Source organism: Rutilus rutilus (genome assembly GCF_951802725.1).
Source record: "Rutilus rutilus genome assembly, chromosome: 1".
Lineage (NCBI taxonomy): Eukaryota > Metazoa > Chordata > Actinopteri > Cypriniformes > Leuciscidae > Rutilus > Rutilus rutilus.
This window is the reverse complement of record NC_140209.1, coordinates 9,890,812-9,897,452: the sequence shown is the minus strand read 5'-3', so window position 1 is coordinate 9,897,452 and position 6,641 is coordinate 9,890,812.

Below are 6,641 nucleotides of genomic sequence, written 5' to 3'. Positions count from 1 at the left end.
TGAGGTTACTCATCTGACCAGACATTTCTGACTCCTGTGGAGCGAACTCATAGTTACTGGCTGCAGCGATTGGACTACCCCACATATCGATTGTTTCATAGGCAGAACCACCAATTGTTCTACCCCGGCCTGTGCTACAGTACTCCGGATCCTCAAACAGCTTAGTTTTGTCAGGCGTATCTAAAAGACTGCCCCGCCCTCTACCAGCTGTAAATGTATTGTCCCACCCCAAATCACTGTGTCTAACAGCCATTCCCCTCAGGTGTCAGAATACACTCTCAAAACACACAAATATTAACCAAACAAATCAATGGTAATGAACCAGTCTTAACTCAGAAAAATAAAATTCAATTGTCCTTAGAAAAATAGAAAGAAGAAACAAATAAAGAAGAGAGAAAAAAAAAAAAAAAAAATTCACTTGTTTCTCAGTCCTCCAATCAAAGACCCAGTCAATTGATGATGCAAAGTACCTTCATCTACACAGTTCAGTCAAAAACAGGTAAGTTGGTGACACTCTTCAATGATACAGCACGCTGCTTGCTTGATCCAGCTTAGTCACAACTCACGAGACCAACAGTCTGAACATGCGATCTCAGCGTCGAATTCACGTGACACACTTCATCAGCAGTCTCTACCTAGAAATATCACAACCCGTCTGACATTCGGACGCCACCGAAGAAACAGCAACAGTCAACTGAAGTCCCGTCTCTCCACCAGCACCCCACAGCTCCAGTCAGACTCGACGTCAGCAATCCCAGCGGTCGACTACGATCAACCAATCGAAGGGTCACGGCACCAGTTTTGTAGCGGTTGTTCCTCTGCGTTGTGTTATTTTGAATGTTGTAAATAAAAGGATTTTCCACTCAAAGCTGGTCATGCAAAAGATGAATTTAATTACAATACCTGTGTGATAAAACACATAAACAGACAGGCACTGTTAAACCGCAGCTCTTTTAACTGTACCTCTCCTCAAGAGACATTGCAGGAAAGAGCGACACACACTTCACCACACACATACACAATATATGTAATAATAGCAATAGTATAATTAATAATGATAATAATAATAATATTAATATATTCACAAAAATGTCATTGTATGCAAATAATTCAAAACAGCATTACAGTGTTTCTTAGATCTCAATTAACATACCTGTGTGATAAAACACAAACAGACAGGCACTGTTAAACCGCAGCTCTTTTAACTGTACCTGTTAAGCACAAAATACATGTTTAAATACACCAGTAAGTTAACTACAGAAACCAGTAAATGCGATGTACAATATCTATTAATAAAATAGAATATATATTTAGTATGCGTACCAAATATACACATCTCTATACACACACATATATAAAATTTAATCAAGACGCTTAGCCACTAACACATCTCTCACTTGTGACGCACACACCCCGCCGCCATTTCACGCAACGCACTATTCACTCATTAACAGCACAAAAATAAACTTACTTTAACAAGTTAATGACTCGAACTAATAGTCAAATATAACATCTCAATGAATACTCTTTCACAAATGATTATTTAAACCTGACATGAACACTTTTAACTCAATTTAACATCAAGTGCACGGAGCTCATGAAATCGTACCTCTCCTCAAGAGACATTGCAGGAAAGAGGACGAACCTCCGATTGCACTGCTGTTTGAAGCTCGCTCCTACGCATGACGTCAGCCGACGTGCATACTGCGATGTTTACCCTTAGTAAGAGCACACAAACTTCTTTCAAAATAAAATGCCCCAAAACAAATAATAAAAATAAATAAAAATATAAATAAAATGGTTTATAATCTGGTGTAACAACATATCCCTGCTACAGAAGGTTAAATAATAATTCACTTAGACTTTATAAGAAGCAATTGCGACTTTATTTCACATAATTCTGACTTTACATCTTGCAATTCTGACTTTATAACACGCAATTGCGACTTTATTTCACGCAATTCTGACTTTATATCTCGCAATTCTGACTTTATTTCTCAGAATTGCGAGATATAAAGTCAGAATTGTGTGTAAACTCGCAATTGTGAGATAAAAAGTCGCAATTATCTTTTAAAATGTTTTATTCTGTGGCGGAAACAAGCTTCCATACCTCCTGGCCTCTTCCTCCCATCCATCCTCCCTGACGCGTACCGTTACGGTAGGGCCAGCCCAGCTATCGGTAGGCGCCGGCGGTTCCGCAGCCGCGGTAGTCTACAGGCCTGTTCACACCGGGACGAATTTCGCGCGCGATATTCGGCGACGTTTCACGCCTCGTGACTAAACAAAGGGCGCCAATGTGAGTGTGCACACCGGCGCGAAAAACGACACGCGTAAAAGTGTCATTTTTTAAAAAACGCCTCGGGTTCGTTTTTTTGGTTTGACGCGCCGCGTCAAAAACTATCCGACCAATGAGATTGGCGCTTTTGTTCACGTGTCTGGAGCTTCTGAAGTTACAGTAAAACACAACTTGGGGGCGCTCAAACACAAAAGAGGAGGGGAGAACTCCCTCACATGGTACAACCCATGCAGAGGCTGCGCGCTGCGGTGTCAGAATGCGGAACGTGTGTAGCCTACTGTAACTAACGTGACAAATGTGATTTTTTTTTTACAAATCCTCAACCGGCCCAAAAGTGAAGCGGCCCACCGGTAATTCTCCCGATTCTCCCGATTACCCACCCTGGGCCTGACTTTACCAATCGCCGATTGGCTCTTATTTAGAAGATGGGACTCATTCCGCCATATTGAATGTTGCACTTTTCCCCATTCAAAACACTCTGAGTGGCACTTCCTGTGTTATTCTACAGTCTTTGGTAAAGTATTAGCTGGTGAAGCATTATAAAGTAAAGCGATGTCATCTGTTGCATCTGGACCAATCAGACACACAAATTACTCATTATATTTAACTCAATCTCCCAACAAAGGTATATGAAACTTGTTGTGGCAAAAAATATATTAAATTCTCAATTCTCACTGCGTAAGAGACACTCTGATTTAAATTGTCTTTTAAAAATATTTATTCTTGCAAGAATAGGACCTAGTCATCGCACGGTCGGGCTGCGAGATGAGTGAGACAAAGAGGAAGAGTTGGCTGGCAGTTTTATAGTGTATCACCCACTTGTTTAGACAAGAGGAGCAAAAGGAACTTTATGGCTACCCTCCCGAGCCCAGGGGTCTTCTCACCTCTGTAGCCAGAGGTCGCTGTTTCAGACTTGTATAACCAAAATCACACGTGTGGCATGTTTGGTCTCTATAAAGGGTAATGTACGACAAGGTTTCTCAATCTTCATCTTGTTCTATGTATTTTGTGTATTTCTTTTACTCATCTGTCATATTGATCTGGATAATTCTCTCTGTGGGGTTCTAGAGGTTAGATAGAGTTCTGTCAGCAGAGTTATATCAAGCCCAAGTTAAGAGTTGGAGGGGAGTTGTTCTTGGTCCAGAATTTATATGGCAACGTATGCATTTCTTTACGTTTTTCTCTTTTTCTTACATTTCTATATAATGTAATGAATATTCTTATTGGTCAATCATTAAACCTTTAGTGGCAACGGCTCAGGTTAGATTAATTAATACAAGTGAACACTATATGCACACTTTAAGTGCACTTAATAGTACACATATGAACTGTATGCAAGCTAGTTCAGCATTATCTTCATTAGTGTATGCTCTTATGATATCAATAAGAGAGCTTTTCAAGAATAGTACAAACTGGAAATGCCGGACTGAATCCACAAGGAGCTGTTCCTACTGAGCAGAGTTCCCCTGTATTGACACACATTCAGCATTTATTCAGCAAATGATGTCATCAGCACAAGAAGTGGTTATGGTAAAAAAAAAAGAAAAAAAAAAGGTTTTACAGTCTATGGGTAAAACGCAGCACTCATCACTGTCACTTTTTACCTGGCCAAATACAGGGGAAGGATGGATGAGACAAATACCACACTGGCCATCCGTCACATCCTACTTGTAAACTATAAATAACAATGGATGAGAAGTTAATATTACTGGTCAGTAATTGTTGTTGAAACAAACTAATTATAGATACTAGTAACACATTACTTCTGTGTATTGTGCCTCCAAAGCGCTCACAAGGCCTTATTTAAGCAAATACTGTTGGTTGGCAGTGTAAAGTTTACAAGTGACCAACAACTGGTGAGTAGTGTTCAATAAATTGCTTCGGATTAAACAGGGTAAAATGAATGATTGGTATCTTACCGGACATATACATTTCCCTCCCACATTTAAATGTGATGCTTGCGTTGTGATGCTTGCGTTGATCCCTTTATAAGCATTATCACAGACACTGTTGATCACAATTGTAGTAAACCGATGGTTAAAAAGTGGAATGTAGATAAAGAGCTAATAGCTTAATTGTAAAAGTTCAATTTGATTAATGCAGATCTCTGAGTGTTCAAATGTCAGATGGCTTCTGTGACCCTGACGAATGGAAGCAACAAGAGGGCAAAGGGCAACGAGGCGAATGCAGAAAGAAGAAGAGAGAAGCGGGTGAGGGGTTCTCAGCTCCCCTCCTGAAGTTCAAAAATAATAATAATAATAATAAGTTTATTTTATATAGCGCCTTTCTCAAACCCAAGGTCGCTTTACATAGTAGGAAGGCAAGGAAACAAAACAACAAACAACCAAAACAATACAACAAAGACAAGTTATCTGTATGAAGCTATGAGTTGGGTGTGGAGAAGTGATCATTAAACAAAAAGGTCTTGAGATGTGCTTTAAAGAATGAAAGAGAAGGACAGTCACGAAGAGGTTGTGGGAGGCGGTTCCAGAGTTTGGGGGCCAAGGCACTGAAGGACCTGCCACCCAGAGTGCAGAGTCTGGAGCGGGGTATAGCCAAGAGATTTTGGTAAGAGGATCTGAGTGAGCGGGAAGGAGTGTAAGGAATCAGGAGGTCGCGGATGTAGGGGGGAGCAAGGTTGTGGAGTGCTTTGAAGGTGAGTAGTAACACTTTGTATTTGATCCGGGATGGAACCGGTAGCCAGTGGAGTTGGTGGAGAATAGGGGTGATGTGTGCTGATCGTCTGGTATAGGTGAGGAGCCTGGCTGCCGAGTTTTGAATATATTGTAGCCTTTGAAGTGATTTAGCAGGTAGACCAAGGAAAAGTGAGTTGCAGTAGTCTAGACGAGACATAATGAAGGAGTTAACCAAAATCTGAGCATCACTAACAGAGAGGAAGGGTTGGAGGCGAGCAATGTTGCGGAGGTGAAAGAAGGCAGTCTTAGTGAGTGATCTGATATGAGGATCAAAGCTAAGGGAGGAGTCAAGCAGAATGCCAAGGTTTTTAACAACAGGGGTAGAGTGGACAGGTGAACCATCAATTTTGAGAGTGAGGCTGGGAGATTTGGAGAGGATGCTTTTAGGGCCAATCAGGAGAATTTCGGTTTTATCTGTGTTGAGTTTGAGAAAATTGTTTTGCATCCATAATTTTAAGTCAGAAAGACAGTCAGTGAGGGACCATGGTGGTGGGTCAGAGGGAGAGGGAGTGGTAAGATAGAGTTGGATGTCATCTGCATAACAGTGGAAGTTAAGACCGTGGCTGCGTATAATCTGGCCAATAGGGAGGATGTATATGAGAAAGAGTAGGGGCCCAAGTACAGAACCCTGGGGGACACCACGAGTGACAGGGGACTTGGAAGACTGATGTGGACCCAGTGTTACAAATTGCTCAGAAAAAAGACTCAGAAATTCTGATTTAATGCTGGAAAAGGTCTCAACTTTCACTTGAGACTTTTCCTGAGGACAAAGAGGAAATTCTGAGATGCAAAACTGTGGCAGGATCGATCAAAAGCCCAAACTAAGAAGAGGCAGAGAACCAACAGAGCCTATTCTCCACTCTGCAACGACCTTTGAGTGACAACAAGGCTGACAAAACTTGCAGAGCGACAGAACACACTGATCTAAAAACAGAAGAACAGGTGTGGCTACTTCAATGATCACTCTAGAGACTGCTTTAAATTTGGTTAATTATTATATTAACTTTATTCTTCTTGATTATTCACTCATAGCAATTACTTATATTCTCTGCTAAACTAACCCTCTCTGCTTTAGGTACAAGTCCAGGCCTATAAGAAAAAGAAAATACAGAGAAGTGGGAGCTCAACTCACCAAATAGTTCAGTGGTTCCCAACCCTGCTCCTGGAGTACCCCCAACACTGCACGTTTTCTTTGTCTCCCTAATCAAACACACCTGATTCAACTCATCAGCTCACTAACCCATGTGATAATGAGCTGATGAGTTGAATAAGGTGTGTTTGATTAGGGAGACAAAGAAAACGTGCAGTGTTGGGGGTACTCCAGGAGCAGGGTTGGGAACCACTAAAATAGTTCAAACTGAGGCTGGATTTGATATAGTGAGGGCTATTATTTTCAACAACTATAGGGCTAAAAGCATGATAGAATTATTCTCTGGCAAAGAAAAAAATAGACACAAAATGTCAAAGAATTATTATTTTTGTTTACAAAACAAAGATACTGGTCACTCCCATCTTGTTTTAATCATTTTCTAGAGATAGATTGGAGAAGGAAAAATAACTCCAAATGGTCCAAAAATCAAAAATGATGTCAAAACTGGGATAATGAGATGGAAACGTCATTGGCCATGGATCCAAGATTAGGTAGAGCT